The sequence below is a fragment of the Gallus gallus genome, chromosome 6, assembly GCF_016699485.2.
Source record: "Gallus gallus isolate bGalGal1 chromosome 6, bGalGal1.mat.broiler.GRCg7b, whole genome shotgun sequence".
Classification (NCBI taxonomy): domain Eukaryota; kingdom Metazoa; phylum Chordata; class Aves; order Galliformes; family Phasianidae; genus Gallus; species Gallus gallus.
The window spans coordinates 6,563,546-6,588,183 of record NC_052537.1 but is presented as its reverse complement, the minus strand read 5'-3'; the positions used below and the strand labels follow the sequence as shown (position 1 = coordinate 6,588,183).

The 24,638-nt window shown below is 39.9% G+C and overlaps 1 protein-coding gene across 1 annotated transcript in view; it reads right to left on the bottom strand.

Annotated features, from left to right (window-relative positions):
- Positions 1-24,638, bottom strand: part of PCDH15 (protocadherin related 15) — a 990,968-nt gene that overhangs the window by 705,996 nt on the left and 260,334 nt on the right. The window contains exon 8 of the mRNA XM_046942815.1: positions 682-24,553. The gene's annotated coding sequence lies outside the window, so the exon portion shown is untranslated. The remainder of the gene's footprint in view (positions 1-681; positions 24,554-24,638) is intronic.

Here is a 24,638-nt window from a genome sequence, read left to right as displayed (position 1 = left end):
CAGGCCGGGAGGTTGGCGAGGCGGTTGGATCGCGTGGGGTGAACCGAACGCTAATTGCAGCAGCTGAAGGGAGCAGCCTGCAGCAGCACAGTCGTAGGGAGTGAGAGAAACGGGCAGGAATAGGACCGGCTGCTGCTTCAGGCGGCTCCGCTAGCGGAAGTTCTCCAGAACAGAGCCCTGCTTCGGCTGACCTAACGGCACAGCAGCTGAACTCGTGCCGTCGGCAGAAAACGGCAGAGAAGAACGGCGCTCCCTTCATCTCTGAGTGAGTGCAGGGGGCTGAAACCCGCACGGATCGGGACAGGTGGAGCGCGAGCGGCAGCTGAACGCGCCCGGCCTCTCCCTGACCCCTTCCTCTCAGCTGCAGCTGTGTAAACCCAAAGTCAGCCCTCCCGTTGCAGCCCAGCCCGACGCTTCACCGCGGGCATTCTCTGAAGTGTAAAGCGGAACCTGATCGAGATGGGCCCTTTTTGTATCCCTTTCCCCTTTGCTACGGTGGTATGAGCACAAATCGTAACCTGTTAGGTGCTACGCAAGACAGCAGTGAGCTCCCAGTTCATGCTTCAACTACAGTGCTTTGCAAGCAAACAGCTGCATGAAAACCCGCCGTGCCTTTTACACTCCCCCCCACCCCCCTCGTGCCGTATTTCCTTAAGCATCCAAATTGCAAACTCCACTGACCTGTTACGCAGAGAATAGGAAGTGCAGGGAAGTCCCTCAGCATGAGCAACACGCACAGCAGTGTTGGGGCTGGCTGTTGGACTAGCCAGCATTTCTCACCAGCGCTATTAGATGAGTCACAAGGATCTCAGCAGAGAATCTCGCTTGCTTTACACTGAAGAGGGACCCACAAATGCAAGAGCTGAGGAGCTTGAGTACTAACGCAGAATACAGAAGCATTTGTCACAGTACGCAGTCTCATTTGAAAAGTAATGCTTTTAATTAGAGAAAGATTTAATTTCTGCTTCAAAATTTGGTGGATGATTTTAATAAGAGAGTCGGAATTATAAGCTAATGTGTCAAGACCCCATTAGTTAAATATCTGCATGTGCATACACATGTAGGTCGCTCCAAAAGTAATGCCTCCTGTTTATTTCCATGGAAACCACAACAGCTACAAAAAGCACAATAAGGCTGTTTGATAGAGCAAATGCTCAGCTTCAAACCACTATTTTTCAACACAGCCACCACCATTAGCTGTGCATTTATGACAGCGATGAACAAGAGCCTCTATGCCACACTTGTAAACATCTGCACCAGTGGAGATGATCCACTGTCACCAGTGCTGAAATACACCACCTCCAGCCTCAGTGTGCTCACATCCACTATTTGCTCTCCATAAACGTTCAGCAAGCACTGGTGAATGTCTGTGGGTGCCATTTTTTTTCTGCATGGAGGAATTCAGTTCCCCACCTTTGCGTCGTACACACTTCCATGTCAAACACCATTCTGTCAGACTGCCCCTCCGCTGCTATCCATCGCACAGCAGCAAAAACGGAATGTAATATTGCTGGGAAGACTCAGCCTCTGCTGCCATACCACTGTCATCAATCTCTGACATTGTGGGCCAGCAGAATAAAACAGGAGGCATTACTTTTGGAGCAGCCCTCATATACTTTAAAGACTGCCCTTTCTTCAGTCTTAACATTCAGAGTGAAGAAGTAGATTTGCCACTGTTTGTTTAAGTATGGATACATTCACTGAGCTCATACCTGCACCCTCTGCTTTATCTGTTCTACAGCTCAAAGTAACTGCAAGCAGGGCAGTATTTATTGTTACATCCCTGTGTTCTTTTTAACAAACAGTTAATCATATGAAGAGTGTGAGTATGCATCTGCAACACTGCTGATTGTTTTCAATGGCCAGCTGTACTGAGAATTTGTTCAAGGATCAACGTGCGTTTTCTATAAATACAATTACAGTTGTGAATATAATTCCCCAAAGCCCTGAATTAAATTTTCCTAATCCATCACCTCTTTCTGCTATTGAAAGAAATGGAAATTTTGATAGTGATTTCACTGCAAGCAGGTGCAGCTCATTTGTGTACAAGCATTTCAGGCCATTTTCTTCTCTGACATTTACAGGTATAAATCCAAAGGAACTCTACTGACACAATCCAATTTTCCACCAGAAAGACGCATCTTCTTCCAAGACTCCAACCCTTACCCTTAATTATGAATTCTAAAACTATTTATTTTTCTTTAATAGCGTCTGAGTCCCATCCAGCCTTCCTGAAGTTAATTAAAACCATTACTGAAACTATTCCCAGATATAATTTAAGGAGTGGCTCTGCTGGTAGGTATGTTAGCTTCCCACAGGGATGGACAGAGGGCAATTAATCCACCTGTTTGAAAACCCACACTCCCTACCCTAACCATTGCATTAAGAACAGCACCTGTCTGGAGTGTTCTCCAGGGATGTCTTATATGTGTAGGGATACACGTGACATGGTTTAACACACGTGCAGGACTACTGCATCATCAACAACACTCCAAAACTGCTCTGCACATGGAGGGAGTGATTCCACGCAGTATTATTGGGGGTGTTTTTCACCACAAGTACCTCGCAGATGTGAACTAATTCACATCTCCTGCAAGATGTGCTGTCTTCATGACAAAGAAACATGCCAGAGACCATGCTGCAAATCGTCTGCAGAGGAAAAGCTGACTCCCAGCAATCTCTCCCCATGTCTACATATCCCATCCGCTCCGACTCGGCCCAGAAATGCTGAGTGCCCATGGCTCCTATCGATTTCATTTGTACCTGTGAGCACTCAGCACTTCTGCACATTAGGCCCGAGGAGCCCGGGAGGTGAGACAAACACAAGAGCCACAAAAAGGTATCTTGGTTAAAGCGGCTTACTCAGCAACATGCACAAAGACTACAGCAGCAACAGGGACAAAAGAGAATTCTTCTCATTCACCTGCCTTTATCACAGGATGATCCCTTCTCTTCCAACAGACCCTTTCCTTTATTCTTTTCTCCACGTGCCCTCAGATTCTATGGATAAACTGGAATTCTACTTAAATCTATCCACAGATGTGCAAAATAATCTGGAAACAGAGCTAAGGGCTCTAATTAAAGAGCTAATTAATCATAATGAATATACATGAAGGTGTTGCATGAAAAGGTTATGCTTATGGCCATAATTCCAGCTTTTCCTAACTCTTGAGCGCATAACTGCAACAGAAGCAACTTTTAACTCAAGAAAACTGGCATGCCAAGTTCTCCATTTGCTATCATCAGCTGTGCACAGACACATCACAGCACCGGTAACTACATCACCTGCCTAAGAGAACAAAGTCCCTAATTGGGAAGCTGGGTGTTGGTGCCATTTGTTGGTCTGATCACTGAAGCACGTGAGGCAGTGTTGAGAACTGCAGCCTAAGCAAGGCCCTTTCTCCTCATCCCCTGCAGGAATTGTTCCTGCCAGTCCGAGATGCCCTAACTCTTAACTGGCAGCACACTGTGCCCGGTCACACCGTGTGTGCTTTGACAAACTGCCAGCGTTTTGCTAAGAATTCAAGTGCTAAAAGGGAAATTACAAAGTTTCGATCTCAGCCAGAACTGAACACAATTTCACAGAATAATAACAATAATACCTGCTCGTTTCTTTTTTTTTCTGGTTCTGGAGACTTTCCTCCTGGCCGGGTTCCAAGGGATGATGGCAAAAAAGCAATGGGTGCTTCATCCTCTACAAATAGTGCTGTCCGAATGCTGAAATGAATGTACTGTGATCAGAAAGCATCTGAGTTTGAAGCAGTAGTAAAAGACTATATGGTAGTAAACATCAAGTCTTCTGTACACGGAGGAGTATATTTATGAATCTTAGCAAGTACACCACATAGTCCCACTGTTCCAAAATGCAGCAATGCTCAGAGGGAGGTTTTGGAAAGCTTATCTCACATGGGATGGACTGCACTCCGAGCTTCTGGTCCCTCTCCCAGGAAAAGAGCTTATTTACATCAGTGATCATGAATTCCCTACTCGCTGTACTGCCGTGGGACAGCTGTCAAGATCAAGTGCACCTTTTTTGAAAGCCAACACTAATGAGGTTTCTGTTCTTACCTATAGGAAATAATGAGTGTTAGGAGTTGAGTATCTTTGACTGTTACTGAAACTAATACCAGCCAAACATAATTAGCAGCTTCCAGAAAACACTCAACTGGTTTTTCTTAGGGCCTGCTTGTTAGCACATCTATTGAGTGATTAAACATTAGCAGTAACTGAGTCACAAAACTAACACAAATTCAGGATGCATACAATGACAACAAAAATGCCTGTATACTACTCAAAGTCAATTCAAGTTCAATGCCTGCATCATTTTAATATCAGTTAGGCACTTTGCTGTATCCGTGTTTCATCAGCACCTTTGCAGAGCTCTTTTGAATTACTTGCTTGCAAACAGCTGACTTGCAACTTCCAGATCTAATGACACGGGGGTAAACGTGTTCCCACCCATGACACACCAGATGGGGGCCTTCAGCTCCCTGGTCACCAGAATGGCCCTGCCCAATCATTTGGAGAACTGTGTTTCATTACATATTTAAATATGTTCAGCCTTGCCTGCCTTTCAGGTTGTTTTTACATTTCAGATTTACTTTATTTCAGGATTATTATACAGGATGTGTAAATTTTTCTCTCTCTTTCAGAAGCCACCTTTGACCTTTGCAGCTCCCTGCATAAATTATACCTATCCTTTCTCTTTTGTTAAATGTTCCATACGTTACATTTCACATATAGGCTGAACGTTTTCTCCTGTCTTCCATAGGAGACTTGATGGGCTGCTAGGACATGTCTTGGAGAATCCATTCTTTCAGCTGCTGGGAAAGATGTCTTTAGCTTATGCTGTCTGAGGCATATGAACTAGCCCCTGAGTTAAGCAGATGGAAACTACACAGTCTTAGAAATGCAAGCACAACCACGGGTGAAATTTCAACAGAAGCACGATTGCATTTCTCTCCATTTGTCTGTTAGCATACCCTAAATGTAGGAAAGGAAGATTTGACTATGTCCGTAGGTACATTAAGGTCAGGGAGGAAATCTGCTTGCGGGTCTCTCGCATCTTTAAACTCAGCAAAACTTCTCTGAGTTGTGATACATGAGCAATAATTAATGCAAATGTAAAAAGTATTTTTCCACTCAGCAAAGCAATCTGCTCCAGTGTAACAGGAGCATCATTCCGTCCAGTGGTCTGAAGAGTACAATCTGACCTATACAAATTGAAAAGGAAGGGTTTAACTCATTAGCATCTCCTCCAAAATATTCATAAGTCTTGATAAGAGCTTCAAGATAGTATTTGGAAGTGATCAGCTATCACCAGAATGCCACTAACACAATTTCAGGAAGTAAGAGTACAAACTGTGCTTTAACACATAAGATTTAATACATATAAATGTTTGTAATCATGGAGATCACTGAAGTGCATTACAGTATGATTACTTTTATGGTAACATTAAATGCAGAATTTCTTGTAACACAACTGGTCTTCCCACTCCCAGCCCTCCGCCATGACAAAGAGCCCTTCAGATCCCTATAAGAGATGGATGTGCTGTAGCTCATGCCCATCACCCACCTCATTTTAACGCTACATCTAGGAGGAATTTTTCCTGCTCAGATATCCTTTTTGGGAGCACTCCCACGGGTTCCAGGAGAAGGTTTTTGACCTGCCAACATCCTTGGCAAAACATTACCAGCATCACTGGTGTTAAGTGAGGCAACAGACCAAAGTCATCTCACCAGGGGCCCAGAGAAATGCATTTTGGTCTCAGTGGTGGACTGCAAGGTGTCTCAGAGATGCTAAGGCATGAGCACCTGTCTCCTCCAGCATCAACAGTAAGGACTGCATCTCAGTGATAGTGACAGGAAGGTGCAGCTAGGTATGGCTGCCCTCTCAAGCCTTTTCTAAAGCACTTGTCAACACTTTGCACTGTTTATTCACCTGTAGGTCTAGGTCTTTTTTAAATCCCCGCTCTGGCCTGAACAAGGGCAAGAGCTAAATAACCTCTGCAAATTTTATGCTTCAATAAAGATCTGTATTTTGAACTTAATAAACACATCAGACAGGAGAACATCTGCTCTTAAATTTATCTGTAATGAAAACTAATAAAAAAACTTTCTTCTCCTACTCAGTTTCTGGACCAAGAAAGCACTTCGCACCTTGCTCTATAATCATCTAGTTTCTCTTAATAGCCTTCTGGAGGCCAAATGAAGGGCCCTTTGACTATTTAGTTTAATTAAGTCAGGTGTTGCTTCTACATCTGCTACTTCACTTACATGGCTGGAGAGAGGGGTGGTACTGTTATTCCGTCATTGAATACATCCTGGCTAGAACTTAAGACAATTAGCTGTTCTGAGCTAACATTTTGTCAGCTTTCCAGGTCCAGACGTAAATCTTACATGTCTTTAATTCCCAGATCACTTTTACAGCTGTTTTTTAAAAAGACTAAAAAAGCACACATTTGTTCCTTTTTAATTGTCTAGAACAGCTGCTATTTTTAATGGATACCTTCCGCCATCAACCGTTTTTTGTTTTAAATTAGCCTGGTTACTTCAGAATTCAGCCCCTGGAACAACCTATTGCATTTTCAAACAAGCAAGTTTTGTCTGCTGTCTCCTTATCTTACACCCTTGCTTCTAGAAAACAGCTAGAATCAAGGAGGACCTCCCCCTCTTCACCAATAACAGAGACTAATGATCCAAACCACTTAGCTGCTCAACACTGTCATCAACTGTTTCCTCTGCATTTCATCTTCTTTTTCATTGTGATCTTCTAAGCATTTGCACCTCAGATTCAATTCTTGGCCTAATTTCTATTTGTTTGCTCCAAATCAGATAGAGTATGACCAATCTGAGTACTTTTGAAGAACCTTTTTGCATATGCTATAAACTGTGCTTTTTTCTACACCTCTACTCTGATTTCCTTTTGTGGAGTAGCCTAATGTTCTTGATTCCTGTTCACCTTCTGACAGTTTGTTTGGCTAGTTCTCACCCATCCTCTTTGTGTGGAGCCACTTATTCCTTGTTTAACTTCATCCTATTTTTTCATTAAGCCACCCAATTCACACAGTATTGTTCTATTCTAATTTGTCTTACAAGATGCTTGCCGCTCCTCTTAGCAAATTAATTATTAAGCACACCCTTTATGCATTCATCCAGGCCTGTAATGAAAACATTTCCCACACAAAGCTCCAATAATATGCATTACAACCTTTTCCTTTAATAGGGAAAACGGGTAACTCCTCTCAGGTATGAGCTTTCTAATCAGGTTTGGATCTATTCTTTGGTAGTTTTATTTGGAGCATATTTCTGCACGAGTCTGAAAGGAACAACTACTATGCTTATGCTATACATGAGCATGGTTTCCCTGTTTCAGGAGAAAATAACATCAGCTAGATTTGTTTATTCTTTTCCTCTAGACAAATCCCTCCTGGATTCTATAGTTGTAGGAGCTACAAGGATGGAAGACCTGCTCCAACATATTTCCAGGATTTGAAATAAAGCTTGACAATCTTGAAAAGACAGGGGCATGCACTTTGTAAGAGGAAAGGCAAAACTACAAACAGCTATACTAGGCATACTTTGTGGTCCTACTCCCTCACACCCAAGAAGACACACAGATACAGCCATGTCATAGAGGCTTTACAGATATTCCTCCTGCTCCTGTCTTAAATGCAATCTCATTGCTACATTGCATTATGGAAAACTGAAGGTGGTCTCAACTCAGACACACATAAGATATGAAACAGTTAATAAAATCATACTGCAGTATCAGGCCACTTACAGTTTGCAGCGGCTTAGTTCTGAGGGACACCTTTGCACAATGTGCAATGCCTCACGCTGGACAAACCAGGAGGATTCCCTGTCTGTCACTTTGAAATCACTACCTCATTCCAGCAGTGTTGCACAATAGCTTCCACCTACTGGTTTAGGACTCCTTTGTCTACCTATCAAGGAAGCGCAGAAGACAATTATGCAAAATGGAATTCAGCTAGAACCACGAGGCGAATAACCTTTACTCTGAGACATGTAATGTTCAATGGGCAATTAGGTGGGTGAGTTCCTGTGGTGACTTCTTCATATAAACCTGAGGGAGAAGAGCAATCCCTGGTATTTACTGTGTTTCTCTGGATGATGCAGTCTCTGCCCTATTCCAACCATACTTCAGCAGTACTCGCTTAATGTCATCTTCCAAAATTATTTCTCTACTATTAAATGCTGAGCAGCCTTGATATAAACCTTTGAAACATAACCCATGGCATTTTCCTCTTATAGACTGATGGCCAGATTAATCCAAATCTTTGTTTACATCAGTAAAAATCTATCACAGTCTCACTGGTACTATCCTTGATTTATGTGGGCACAACAGAGATAAGATCCCAACTAAAGCCCTTAAAAAGTGATTTATTTTTTCTTAATCAGAAAAATCAAAACTAAGATTTAAGATGGCTAAAAGAATTTAAACAATGAATACATTCTTGAACATACTTTTTGCAGCCTTTAAGAATCTTTTATCACAACCACTGACAACCAACTGCATCCCTGAAGAATCCTTATCAAAAGATCCTTCTAAAACTGTGTCAATGTCCCTGGGGCCTACTAGGCATGCATACATATTTGAGTCACTTGTGTATTTGCAACCAGAGAAAAAAGATATTCAATGTCATCAGATTGACCTTTGAAGATTTATATTTAATACTGATGAATTGCAAAGCTGGATGTCATGAATTGGCTAAATCATGGCTAACTGAACCATCCAGTGTCTCATCAATGCAATGAAGTATTTGGACAAGCTCCATTTGAACAATCAGCTCATACTGTCTCAAGTTAAGTCTAGACTTGCACAAATTCTTAGAAGAGTGTCTGCATGCAGTATTACTGTCTGAAAGAACTGTTTCAATCATGGAATAAACTAGACAAGAGGAAAGTGTTAGCAAAACTTCAACAGAAATTTGAGGTAAAGACAAAAACAATATTGTGCATCACTTTTACAGGCATATTAGAGGGATCATCACCCACTGTTTAGACTTTATTTGTAATATCAGCAAGGCACCCACTCCTCCCTCTGCCTATTCACTAACATTTTCTGAAAAAACAAATTTTGCATTAGTGGTTGACTTAAAAAATAATATGCTGTTCTAAGAGAGTGAAAGGAGAGTTTTCATAGCTGAAACTTAACTTAGGGTTAAGTTCAATGTGGACAGTATTAAAGAGTCTGGAGACTTCAAGTTTTGCTGCTGAACATTTCCAAAGCTGCCAAATAAGAAGGTCAGTCATAGTCTAACAGGTCTATTCAAACTAGGGTCTCTCCATTTTAAAACTGCCAAGAAGTTGTATTCCGAACCTCTCCAGCAAGTTCAGTGCTGGTAAGACAGAGCTTGCACACCCTGCAGCCACTTCAATCTAAATACATGAGGGCTGCTCTGAAAGTAATGCCTCCCATTATGTTATGTTGGCCCACAACATCAGAGGCAGATGTTGGTGCTAGGGCAGTAGTAGCCAGCAGTTTGAAACTTGCAATCAGTATTCCATTCCATTTTGTTGCCGCACAACAGATGGCAGCAGAGGGGCAGTCTTGACAGAATGGCATCTGACACGGGAGTGAGTATGAAGCAAAGGTGTGTCACAGAACTCCTCTGTGTTGAAAAAATGGCACCCACAGTCATTCACCAATACTTGCTGAACACTTAAGGAGAGCAAACAGTGGATGTGAGCACAGTGAGGCGATGGGTGGTGCATTTCAGCATTGGCAACAGTGACGTGAATGACAAGCCAAGTTGCAAACAGCCATGCAGTTTTCTTATGAGGAAGTCATACAGTCTCTTTTTCATTGCTGGGAAAAATGCAAGGCTAATGCTGATTTCTTCTGTTTTATAGTTGAGAATTTGCTCTATCAAACAGTGTTATAGAGTTCTTTGTAGCTGTTGTAGTTTCCATGGAAAAAAAAAAATGGGAGGCATAATTTTTGGGTAACCTATCTAGAAAGCCTAACCAACAGTTTTCTTTTCCTAAGCTGTTCCATTACTGTTCACAAGTGTGTCCTCTGAGTGCTTTGTTTGATGTGTTTGCTTGAAATGAGATAAGGCTGAGCACCTCCAAGTACTACAGCCCTGGTAAGCCACCACATCACTGGTCAAACTGATCCACATGGTTTAGCTGTTGTCATAATTTCTGGTCATTCTCTATTAAAAAAGAAAGAGCAGGAAGTGATAAAACACAAAATCTTTCTACATACAAAATTGAGCTCCACTGACAGATTAAGAATATTTAGCTAAAGGAAGAGGCAAGTAAAGAGTGAATAAATGAATGTAGGCTAATAAAGGACATGAAAACTTCGTAAGAGCAAGATACCATTCTTCTAAGAGGAGAGGAAGAGATCAATGGAAGCGAATAATGTAAAAACTGTCCTAAGACGATATGATTTTATATTACAAAATTTAGTATTAAGATTTCACAGTTGAAAAATTTGTGAAAATAAGTCGGCTTTTTTGTTTAGATGGTGACTCCACCACCTCCCTGGGCAGCCCGTTGCAGCGCCTGACCGCCCTTCTCAAAAAAGCAATGTTTCCTAATAATGCCACACAGAAAATGGAAAGTTAGCATTATGCCATACAAAGAGTAGAAAATTCAGCAAGAGGAGCCATTTTCAGGGTATTTTCACAAAGACTTATATAACAAAAAGTCCTTCCTTCCCCCAATACTTCAACAAAGTGGCTTTTCCTGATTTAATTACGGATTACTAGTTTGAAGACGTTCCCACCAGTAATCTGTCTTTTTTTTAGCACACGCAGAGTTGGGCATACTAGTTTATAAATAGAGATGAGTTGAGTTGTCTTGCTCTTCTCAGGAAGAATTTCACATTTTGTTCCCTGACAGCATCTGTAAGCTCAATCAGGTATGTCAATCAAAATCTAAATTATTAAGCGTGGTAAATAAATAGAGGCACTTAATATCCATTAAAACCATGCATACAACATTTTGAGTGAAGATTAATATATAAAATGTGATAAAATAATAAGTAGTTCTCAAAATTCCACGAACACAGGGAATACAAACAAACAAAAAGCCAAACCCAACCATCCAGAAAAAGAAAGAAAGAAAGAAAAAAAAAAAAACCAAAACAAAAAAAACACCAAAAACCTAGAGCAGAAAATACATTGCCAATTGCAAAGTCCTTTTTACTCAATTTTAAAGCTGTCCATCATGGGTTTGGTCCATGCGACTCTTAGATGTGCTGCTCATCCTGCAACTGACTGGCAAATAGCAATAGATCAACTGTTGTTTATAGCATGCCTGAGCCGTTTCCTGACACAGTCAGTCTGCTAAGGTACAATTACTGATTGATTTCCAGCTTGAGACCTTTTGAAACATCTTAGTTTTAAAAAAATAAATCCTTTTTTGTACAGCAACTGAGAGACATTTGGACAGGAGACAGTACTTCCCAGTATCCCAGCCCACTGCCCATTGCTCTGATTAACTCACTCCCTGTTTGGCCAAAAAAGGCTTTTACAAGCTATTCAAGTTCTTCTTGGTCTGAACACTAACATACTTCAGCAATACATTTTTACTGAGGATTCGGTACATGGAGTGAAACACATTTTTGCTTACTGTGTAACCCAGAGTTCCAGCTGCATGATCAGATTCCAAAACACCAAGCAACATTCACTGGACTGATTAGTATCATGGGCTAAATGCTCTTATTTATTATCTTCATTGAACCTCATTGGGTGAAGTGGGGTGGAATGTTAGCAAAAGAACCCATCTGACTCACCAAAGCTAATCTGTAAGTAACTAAGTCTATGTCTGTGTAGTAATTTCCCAATTTCCTTCCCCAGATTTTTCTGTAACCCTAACAGGTATCACTTCTAGAGGCCTATTTATTCTCTTCAGCACAGCTGTTCACTAAGTCCTGTTGGTGTTCTCCAACCGGCAGTGCACACTCACTGTAGAAAGAAAGGATAAAGGAGTAGTCACTAAGTATAGAGCTATGCAAACAGATATAGAAGTTATCTTTAAAACAAGGAAAGGAATCCTTGAGCTCTGACAATTTGACAGCTGTCCTAAGAAGGTAGAAAGATCCCTATTTCAGAAAATGCTGTCATCATTCAAATGTCAGCACAGAAGACTACTGCTTCAGCACTCAGGCTTACTACAGACAAGATTACAGTAGACCTTCTCTTTTCATTAACTCAATGGCATTCTGTGGCATTCTGTGATCTCCTTCTGCTTCTGGATTCAAATCCTTCCATCAATTCCTGCATTTGGCAGGAGGAAAATGAGGAGTGGTTCTCATTCAGTGCAGAAACTTTTCTGAAGGGTAAATAAGAGGAAATATTCCTTTTCCCCTAAGGAAAGAAACCGACTGTGTTCTGAATAAAATCTCTTTTCAAATTAGCCAACACAATCATCAGCTCAATGAAGCAAGTAGTGATGGCAGATAGATGGTTGGACTGGATGATTCTTTCCAACATTAACGGTTCCGTGATTCTACAAGTCTATTAATTGATACAAAAGAGCAGTCTAACACATCTCCTGGACATTTGGACAGGTTGTCATCTGCATTTACCTAGGTATTAAAAAGCAGTGTTGGAAATAATATGGCCTAGAGATACTACACTCAAATAGTTTTCATTTAGAACAAAAATGGGATACATGCTGAGCTATACAGGCACATCTTAGCTGCTGCTGAATAACTATACAGACAACTGCAGACAATGAGTTTTCTTAAATAACACAAGAAGCATCACCAACCCTTAGGAGTGAATTACATCTACTACTAATATGAAACTGAATTAGTAAATGCCTACTTAACAATTCAGGCTAATTTCTGCACATTGTATAGGCAAGTAACCCTGTGGATGATTTCAGCATGACTAATTCAAGGTGAGCTGAAGCTGTTTGTAACACAGAAACTGGAGAGCTGAGTATATTTTATTTCAACACAGCGACTCTTATGTAGGCATGAAGCAAGTTAAGTCCTGGATCTGTTAAGGCCGTTGAGCATTCTGAGCTCTGCAATGGTTACTGGTGGTACAGAGGTGCCTAATAAAGTGAAGGAAGAGATAAAATACCAGTCCTGCAAAGGAAGCTCCCTTTTCCCTGAGTATCTTCTGGGCAGGTTTCTTCACATTTAGGCTTGCTATAAACCAGCAGTGGCTTGCAGGAGTAGTTTATCAACCAACACATTAATTGATGAGAACAAAACGAACTGAATGTCAAGGTGGGCAAGTTTTAGATCAACTCTTGCTGAATTAATTGCACATTGTCTAACGAACAGTATGCTGAAGGGACAATTTGATTGAAGGGGCAATTTTATTTACAAGTGAAAAGCATGACACTGATTAACACTTCACATTCATAGGGAATGCCTATGTGCAACAGAAAATAGATCCAAGAAGCAGAGCTCATAATAGGAATAGAAAGGAAAATGGAAAAATAATGAGGACAAGAAAAAAAAAGTACATTTTATTTGCACTGGCCTTGCCTTTCCTTTTTCCTTTCCTTTTTAAAGAAAATAGAGACTCAAAATCTGAAAGGCAATTTCTTAGTCCGTTTTAACATTTGTCTGTGTAAATAGGTATATCAGTAAATTACCATCATTTCAAAATTTAATTTGTATTCAACTAATACGAAACAAATTTTGGAAATCTGAGTAGGCTATAAACATTGTTATTTCTTGAATTTATAATTTATCATACTCAAATTATATTTCAAAAAATATATATTCAATATATGCACTACAGTGTACAAGTATTTAAAAAACAGTAAGGCTACAACGCAATGTAAAATGTAATATTCATATATAGACAGAAAAATAAAACAACTATACAACTGTTATATACAACTGTTATATATACAACTGTACAACTGTTATATACAACTGTATATATACATACTGTATATATACAACTGTTGGGGTCCTCCTATGTGCACTGAACATCATTCATGAGAATATTAGCATCATTCAAGAAATGGCATACCGTGAGAATATCATGCTAATCCACACAATTATCAGTATTTCTATGAATATATCAAAGTAACAGACACCAATTCAGACTTTTTTCCTTTCATACTGTACTGGTTAATTTCCAAGGAAGGACATCTAAAGAAAATGTGTAACTAAACTCTCACTAAATGAATAACCTTCCATTTGTAGGGTACCCTCAACATATTCATGAGCTCTTCAAATGCATTTTACAGATGGATTTGCTAAGTACATGGCTTACAGGAATCATTTTCAGCCCCTCATGGGAGAATGAGCTACAGTTTCCTATACATAACAATGACAAGTAGGAAGGTACTGAGAAGGAAGAGACAGATGAATCATTTGGAATTGCCAAGGGATTTTTAAGAGTGCAGCTTAGCTATCAAAACTAGAATTAAACCAAAATAAGGAAGTTAATATTCTTCAATTACTTACCTTAAGTAACTCCAGTACAGCACAGACACATGAATCATTTTCCTATCTTCTACATGCATTATGTGCAAGTGAATAAATGAAAGCACGTGAAGAAAGAGAAACAACTTATGGAAAACCATTTTGGTCTCCTAATTACTATCCCAAGAACCCTCGTAATCCTAAATCACCACCTCTCATAGGACCTTGGCAGTGAAGTGCTTAGTGGATCTCTTTTTTTTTTTTTTTGCCTTTTGTGAGGATTTCTAGAGCAAGAAGGTTTGATACATGGGCACAGGAAGCCTTCCAGTGAGGAGTTTGGTGAGATAATCAGGTCAAAAATAAAGCTTTGAGTCTGACACGAGAGCTCTATTACTGCTTCTGACCTGCTCTCTAGGTAATTTGCAACAAGCAGGCATCTAGTGATCCATACAAGACAAAAAACATAAGATATGAATCATTTGAGTCAACTGTACAAAATATGAAATATTAACAGCTCCTTTGATACTGGAGAACTAAGAACTTGGCCTCAGACCAGCTGCTAGGCAGATGCTTTCAGAGAGGATGAAATGTGCTCACGAGTGATAAATTCATCTCTGTTTATATGCTTAATGGAAACTGCTACTAAAGTACTTAACCAAGTAACCGATCTCAGCTTCAAAACTCCTTAGGTTTAAATAATGCTAACTCTTGTGACATTTCACCCCTCGTGAAGGACACCCGATGGGCATTTGAAACCAGTGGCACAACTGCTAGATCAGAAGCAAGTTCAAATATGTCTGGTAGCCCCAAACGTAGCACTTTCAGTTTCTTTCTGAGAGTTCTCACACAAACAGAATTGCAGGGGCTGGAAGGGACCTCAAGAGATCACTGGCAACACATTGGTTCTAATGTGCATTGTGATGGAAAAAAAACCCTTTCCCAAACTTTATGGATAAGGTCGTATCATCCGCTAAAACGCATTTTAAGGGACACCTGCACTTTGGAAGTCTGCTTGTACTGAGTGTGGGGTTATTGCCCTTCAAAAGAGTAAGTGTTTGGGTAGCTCTTGAAACAGCCACAGCCTTGTGATTTCCACTTTGCTTTGGAGCCTGAATCACGTACGTGTGATTGAAATCTGTGTCCATGGAGGAGAACATCAGAGTAACTCCATCCAAAGCCATTAGCGTGCTGCTGAGAGAGCCCTTCCCAACACATACCGTTGTCCCTTTGCGGGGACCCTCAAGAAGAACCTCCTAACTTCTACATCTATGGCACCCAGCCATTTAAACGAGTTCTTCCTACTAAGTTTTCTCTACAGCTGTTTTGCTTTCCTTCCTCCAACTGATAGACTGACACTTCTGTGCAAGCTTGAAGAGGCGGACGTGCTCGCTGCATGGCTACCAAGGGAGTGGTTTCCTTGGCAACATCCATCACGTGAAAGCCCGCTGGATAGCCAGCTACTCCTCCGACATTTCTACTTGAGCTCCATGGATAGCCGAACTGGGTACTAAGTACCCAAACCAAATCAATTGCAGCAGGAAAAGTGGGGCCAAATGGATAAAATACCATCGGCGTTACATTTCTTTCATTTAACCCACCGTTTTGCAGATAGGTAGCATTTCCGATATACATTTTTTTGTCCTACTGAAATATTTCTTTCTTCAAATGTAGCGTGATATGTATGTTTTCTATAAGCACAGTTTTCTGGCATGCTTTAGTTTGAATGTGTTTTTAAAATCTACGAAGTTTTATGAAGTATTTTACACAGTTTTTTCTGCCACCTGGACATCATTCATATGTTTTTATATTTTTCAGAAAGTTCATTTTAACCAGGCTATTGTAACAACAACAACAACAAATATATACACATATATATATATATCAACATGTTATTCTTTTTTTCCTTAGTCGGCTTTGCTAACGCAAAACAGCTGGTACTGTTCTAACCTATAAGCCCCGTTTTGCTATCTAATATCAGATGGGAAAAAATACACAAGATTCAAATATTGCATCAATCAAATGAAAGTTCTGCTGATATTTGCTAGATATTTTGCTGATATTTGCTCGAAAAATGATCTTTGCTCTCCTCGGTGAAATAGTGATCTTACAGAAATATGTACTAGTAAGTCTTTCAGCACCCCTTGGGTGGTTTATATTAGAAAAGCTGTGCACTGCAAGTAAAACAATGTATTTTAAAACATCTCCATCTCCATTACGTTTTCTGTATACAAAATGGAATACTTCTATCATATAACTCAGTTTTAGCTTTGGTCAAATGAAAAAGAGTTAAGATGACCAGATGACTGGTAGGCAGGAAATCTGTCTAAAAATAAGGTGCAGAATCCAGGGCAATTTTCAAGCCTTGGTCCCACCCTTGCTAAACTACAGAGCAGTGTAGGAATTAATCACTCATCATGATGTAAAACAGTTGAAGCCTCTCTGTTTAGAGAAATTCTGATTATCCCATGTTCAGCTTAGAATCCTTTACAGTACCACTATAGACAACAGACCAAACCACACAGTCTCTGTAGGTCTACTGAAGGTGCATCATCGTGCAAAAGAAGTCAAATAATTGTTCTAATTTTCTTCTGCCTGTTTTTCTTTTTTGGGGGGTGGGGAGATGGTATTAGGAGGTTGGAAGGGGCAGGGGGAAAGTTATTCCATTGCACTTCAAAGGGACGCAAAGCAATTGAGCCAGATCTGTGGGCATACCAACAAATGCACTAAGCATGATTTTACCCACTAAGGAATTACCTTTCATGAAATACCGACTTTCTGTTGAAAGAACATTATTTTAACAATTGCCTGCTCATCAAAGACCTTGTCAGTTGTCACTGTTGTCTTAACATTATCATTGCCATCTTCACATCTTTCCCATGCACTGAACTGTTATTTTTGAGCAGAATGAAGAGAAGAGCTTTTTCCCTCACCCAGCCCAGCAGTGTGTTTTTAGCTGCCATCCAGGACTGCAGTGCAGGATGCCTCCCAGAGCCAGTGCTATGGTGTTAGTAGCACATGCATTGCTCTTCACTTTACGCTCCATAAAAATACACTACAGTAGTAGAATTTAAAATCTCGCCTTTAACATTAAGGCTTTCATTAGCCTTAAGATCTAACTATAGAAGAAAAGTAGGAAAACCAAACAATATTCCTATTCCAAAGACCGGAGACTCTGCGCATTAGCATAATGTAAATCAGTATTAAAAAACCTTTTTCAAACAGGTTTCTGGCAGCCAAAACTCTGTTTTAAGAAATGGTAAACTATTTTAGCAGCTGGGATTATATCACCTCCCACAGGTGGAAGTTTGGTAGTTTATTTGATATTAAACATTCAGTGCTTCAATGAAGAGTACTTCAACATACAAACTTAGCAACACCGGTGCAGAAAAAGGGCCTTGTAAAATTATTTGAATGCACGTTTTTTTCACCTGCCACCTACCCACATACTTCACTACCCACATACAGCTTCAGAGACAGCACCTGTAATACAGGCACTTCCTTAAGAATGTGCAAGATTCAACACGTGGAGAAATAAAGCCATATTTTGGATACCTTCAACAAAACCAGCAAAGATTATCTATAATTTTTACATCTGATACAGATAAATACCTTCCTATGAACAACTACAAGCAGCCTAACATCCTAGGGCCTAAAGGAACGTTCACTGTCACACAGTACTGTATTTTTGACTGCCCATCCACAAAATCATACATAAGCAGAAACTCCAGTATATTTCTCCTGGAGGCAGTAACCAAGTGCTCGTATTACAGGAAAGTTATCAGACGTACAACTTTATTAGTATGGATAATTGATTCATGTAAGTGTGAAGTATGTTTCTGAATTTATAATATTTTGTGTCTTTTAGTACAAGCCATCCATAACTGTGCTATCTACTTCAGATAAGGTAATTCAAGGTTACACTCCTCCCAATAATATGGAAATATGAACACCCACAGTCCAACCCAAAACCAAACTCCAACAGCAGCAAGAAAAGAAACAAAACCAAATCATCTTGAACAAGGGGTAAAAAAAAAGAAAAAAAATACTTTGCTAGGAATAACACAAGACCTCTCATCCAACTGCCCTTGATGGCAAACCATTCTAAAAGAGCAAACTATTTCCAGGGAATACAAGAACAGGCAAGGAGTTGGACTTCTCATATGGCCCCGATGATCACCGTTGTCTCAGCGTGTTATGATTTATTGTATAATCATTTAGGACTGGCAGCTCCTGGAAGGTAATAACGTTAAGGGGCAGAGGTTAGATTGTATACCGCTGCCAAACGCTTTTTACACTGTTAAAAACTTCTGTTAAAAGTGTAGATCATTTTGAGCTTGTAAATGTCAAAACTTCAGCAGCCCTGTTCTACAATCCCAGCAGCAGTTGGTAGCATTTTCAGCTGTGCCCCTGAGTGACAGAACTAACGTCCTCTAATTCACTGGGCTCTAGAGAAAACAGATCAAATGTGAAACGATATGCAACATCTCAGACTGAAGCTCCCAGGTCACTTTAAGAAGAGTAAGTCTGAACTGGAGGGCTTTCAAGGATCACCAGGCTGCACACGGCCAGAAACACAGAAGCAACCTTGAAAACTGGTCACAAATCTCTTGCTGAAGATTAAGGTGATGCTTAAAATTTAAAGAGAGCTACGTTAGCGAGCAACTAAAAAGGTATGGTCTATTTTTAAAAATCATAATTACTGCTGCAAAATCCATGACAGTGTGCAGATATGGCTAAGAGCATTGGCACTACCGTATCAGACAAACTGAATTCTAACCTGCAATTGTCATACCGGAAAAGAGCTCTGATCAAAGACATAACTTCTTCTCAATGCACCAAGTCAGCAGGGGAATCACACAATGTCTTAGGTTAAAGGGGACCTTAAAGGTCATCTGCCTCCAACCCTCTGCAGAACAGGCACCTTGCCACGGCTTAAGGCACTCCTGTTAAACCTACATTTATCACAAGACGAGGGGATGATGGTTTTTTGTATAAACAAGCTAGATAAAACTGACTAGTTGTCTCCAAAACTGAAAATAGCCTTCTGCATCACAATTTAAATATGGCTTCTCAACTGTTCTCATGACATAAAACACACGCTAAAAAACCTCGTTTCTGTTGAGTTAGTTTGGATCTCACCAAAATACTGCGACTAATGAGCAAACCAAGCAAAAACTTTCTCTTTGGACTAGTTCTGAAAAGATCAGAAGCAGAGTTCCAGCTATAGCACAAAACCCATAAAAATAGATGAGCAGTCCACAAGTGTTCAAAGGCAACTGTTTGACTAGCCAGTTTACAATAACCAGCAGAGATTCAGACATCTTAAACTTTCAGAAGAAGCAAAGTTGAAGAGTTAAAGTCATCCTTTGATATTTGTAAAGGTGAAAATCATGACATCAATGAATTTAATACACGCTAGATTTGCTAACCAGTTCTAAACTCCTTCCCCACCACATTAACCACAAGGAAAAGAGATTCTAGATGTTTTTGGATTACCTAAGAGCAACGCAGTTAATCAAGTTTAGACACTACTGCACAAAACAGTCAAGTCTTTGGCTATCCAATTATGGTTTCAGGTGGTGACAGCATTTTTGAAATGTAACAGTTTTATAACTGTTGTAATGATCCCATCTCTTATAGGAACATCTTCTGTCTCATAACACACTTGATACATTGCTCAGACAGCTTCAGTTAGCATCAGTTGGAAAGACCTCTTCAACAACAGCCAGTGGGCTGTGAGATGTGCCTAAGCGAAGCAAGTCACAAAATGTACTGCTTGAGCAAATATGTTAATAACGTAAGTGAAGCTAAATCACTGGGCTTAATTAATTTTAGAAAGGGAATGTTATTTGGGACTAGAGGAAAAAAAAGAGACATTTGCAACATACAACAACACAGCACAGCAGCTCATTTGCCTTGAGCAAAGAACTGTTTAGGAAGAGGTCCCAACAGTAGCTTGCAGTTTGAGCATAAAGACTGTGCTGCCTACTGAAACTACCCTGAGTTGGAGACCCAGAAAATACAGAGAGATTCTAGAACTTGCCTTGTTCAGGTATACATCATCTTTATGTTGTATTGGTATAATCCGTTGCATTTCATTATATTTGTTGTCTCTACTGATCTGGACATCTATTTCATCCAGTGTTACCTGAACTGCTTTCAGGATGCAAAGCTTTCTCTCCCACACCATACAGTGAAGCACAAAGTTGCAGAGATTCTTATGGCTAGATACAAATAGTTCCTGCAAATATAGTCTTTTATTCACGTGTAATTTTATACTGCAAACCAGAAATGATGCACATTTACTTCAAATTCCTTAATTCCTACCTCATCACTAACAATGGCTTACGCAAACGTTACTTCTTTAAAGCTATTCAAGAAGCAAAAATGAAGCGAGTTCAGGCAATGGAAACTCTTTCATTAAAATGTTTTTTCCAATGTTGAAAAAGAATTGAAATCCAAGTATTTGATGCTATATTAAAAAAACCAAAAACATCACTGGGTTCATATCATTCCATGCTTTTGCTAGAGGTCAATTCCACATCAGCAAACATATATTCTGTATTCATAGAAATTTAAAACTGATGTAAACAATGGTACTCACACATTTTATTAATATATATTTTTTTTTCCACACCATAGTGTGCATCTACAGGTGGGTTATCTAAAACACACAGTATATGCTAGGAGTTGATTATTTTGATGGTACATGCAGTGAGTTAGTGCTTGAGAATATGAAAAGTAGTGATTAGAAGCCAAGGAAGTGAACTTATTGAACAGCAAATGGGACATCTGTTCCTTTCCTTCCCAGACTGCTATTTTTTATTTTTTTGTCATTTTATAGCTTCAATCTACAGTGTTCAAGTTTTCCTTCCTTGTAACCATTTCAGCTTGGCTACTTTCTGTCTTCTCTCAGACCACATTTTCATTCTGCTTCCCTGTTAAATAACACTCTGACATCGCCTTCTTGTCCAAAAGTATGCCATTTTTTCCCCTTATTTTTTAGCTGAAGACATTGTTCGTTATGTATGGTTCTTCCTGGATCAGGGTGACCAGCTTGCCAGCCAGACCTAAGATGATCCAGAAAATACCTCACTTTTCTTTGATGCAAACCTTTTAGTTAAATACCACCAATATTACGTACATTGTTGAAGAGTAGTTTGCTTAAATCTACAGCACACGTGAGGACATCAAGTAATAGATATAAGGGTAACTGAGCCTTGAATCATCTGCAGTATTACACTCCCTTGTGTACTGGCACCGATCAGCTGGTTGGAGGGGACATTCTGCTTCACAGCGTGTTGGTGCCACATGAGAGCCCCAGTATCTTTATTTCCCTTACGAGCTCTTTCTTCCAGCAGAAGTTATTCAATCTGTTTTACAGTTCAATGCTCAGCACCCCAGCAATTAAGAAGTTTGATTTGGACTTCTCATTAATAACCACAAAAGAATGCAACAGAAGGTGCTGTAAAAATAAATAAATAAACTGGCATCTTTTGGAATCAAAATTCATAATTGTGGCATGTATGCATAAAGATTAAGGGTGCAAATGTAGCAAAGAAGCAACAAGCATAAATACTGTTAGTAGTGACTATACTCAAACTATCCCCGGTTTGCTGCCAGCCTGGTATCAAGGCTGGATAGCAGGAAACTGCAGATGTCAAACAGGGAGGATCAATCAATGAAGTTGTTTATGAAATCTCAATATCATCACAAAACTACTGAAGACTCTTCGCTAAAAAACTGTACAGGCCTTTAACACTGAAGTAAGTTAACAGCAGCATAGGACTATCCAATACAAGAAGAAAAGCTTGCAATTACAGCTAACGAAACTTTTTGCTGTAATAACATTTAATCAATGTCTCACACCGTTATAAAGCAATGCCTATATCAGACAAGTTTTAGTAAGGGCCTAGAAGTTAATTTAATGGCAGTGTTTTAGGACAGCTCTCATTATTAAACGATGAAATGGAACTCAAGATTCTATACCTAGATCATAAATCAAGAAAACCAATTAAAAAGATGTGTACTGAATGTCTGATCTAATTCAAATTTTGGTGAGCTTAAAATACTATACTCTCTGTTAATTGAATAGATGTTGCATGGTTAAGAGGGTTTGTTATGAGCCGCAGATCAATACCTTTATTTTAGCTCTCCGTACAGACATTCCTAATGCAGCTATCACTTTGAGATCTGACAATAAGTATTTTGTTATGTGGGCAGAAGGAAAAATCCATTCCTGTTGTCCATTTTCCCAATTAGAGTTATTTCTCTTTTGAGCACTGATTGGTTGTGAGCAAAGAGGCTCCACTCACTTTGACACAGGGCAAAAGCACGCCTCTGGCTTATAACTACATGTTGGCACAAGGCAGCCTAAACCAAGGGATGTAAGTCCTACCCTGGGTTGCATTTTAATAGTTCAGATTCTAAGAGGGAGCACTGTATCTCCAGCTGTGGAATTTCAAAGCCTGCTGCTTCTACAGGAAAAGCAGCACCTCCTGACAAGCTTTTCCTGCAATATTTTATTCTGTTGGAATGGGTTAGTCTAACGATACTGTATTAAAATTACCTTTCTCGGGCTTCTTCGTGCTGTGTTAGCTGTCAGTTTTCTTCCTTCCTATTTATAAATAATGCTTCCTATTTAACCTAAACAGCAACTCATACTCCTCTTCAACTTCACAAGCTGTCAATTGCAAATACTGATATAAAGCCCAGTCTCTTAAGAGCTTTAAAATAAGCACAAGAGAAGAGATAGCTGCAAATTAGCCATAATGCACCTAGACAGCTCTGCAAAACACTCAAGTGAAATTAACACTTCCGTTGCTAAAAGCTTGCTAAAAAACCTTGACATTTGCTACCTTTCTGCAGGTACTGCCTCATCAAGGACCCCCTGACTTCAATCACCCCATTAATAAAGCACGACGACAAGAGTAACAAGTATTGTGCATTAACTCTCATGCAGAGACAGCTGTCAGCCTGTTACAACAGCGGCTACTCCAAGAGCACTGCTCCGTGTGTATGGGAGTTCAGCGTGTATCAGATTCCTGCAGGAGACTGCCAGCAGCCCTGTTTTTTTATATCTGTAATCTCTCTGAATGCAGTCTACACCAGAAGCACAGCTCTGAACACAGCGCTCATGTCACCTAACTCCATGTGTCAGAGTGCAAAGTGCTGCCTTTCACTGTTCCCTGGGAGGATGCCGATGTAACATATACAACATCAGCACAGCAATCCACCTGCCTCAGCTGTACTAGCAGCAATGCCCCTAATGCCTATAATGCCTAGACCAAGTGTTTCAAACACACAAAAAAAAATCAGATTCAGGTCCAAAAGTATCAAAAGTATCGGATCAAAAGTATCTGCAAATAGAATCACAGAATCCTTAGAGTTGGGAAGGACCTTTAAAGGTCATCTGGTCCAGCTCCCCTGCAATGAACAGGAACACCTACATCTCCATCAGGAGCTCAGAGCCTGATCCAGCCTGACCTTGGGGTGTCTCCAGGGATGGGGCATCCACCACTCTCCAGGCAATCTGTTCCATAGCCTCACCACCCTCACCGTAAACGACTTCTTCCTCATATCCAGCCAAAATCTACCCTCGTTAAGTCTGAAACCATTTCCCCTTGTCTTGTCACCACAGACCCTGATGGGCAAATCTTCCAAAAAAAAAAAAAAAAAGGAGAAAAAAAGGAAAGTAAGAAATAAGCAAAGCACATTCATTTGTCAGTTTCACACTTCTTGTCTGGAAAAATATTTTCATTTTGAAATTTTTAAATTAAAGTTTATTAAATTTCTGAAGATTGAATGAATCAAAAGAAACCCCGCAATCCCCAATGGTTCTTGGAGATGGGACAGAAGATAAACTACTGGGTGTTAATGAATATAAGTATTTGTGGGGCTTTTTTTTTTCCTGGTTCAGTAATATACTTGAAAAAAGAGCTCAAATTGCAGTTTGATTTTTGATCACAGGCTCTGAAAGCATAATTCAGATAGTAAGCTGAGAATAGCACTTAGACACCAGTAGTACATACCACTTCGTCAGTTAAGATTAAGCGCAAAACGATGAAAATCTGAAAACAATTCCAGGAACAGGTTGAGTATTTATTTCCTTTCTCCATCCCACTCGCTATATTTGCCATTAGAAGAGATTGTTTTCATTCCCCATTTCAGGTTTTGCTGTAGAGGAAAGCGTCAGAATGTTAATAACTGCTGAATGTGCCGAGTCTATACAGGGCTGTATACAATTGCTTTGACCTTTTCA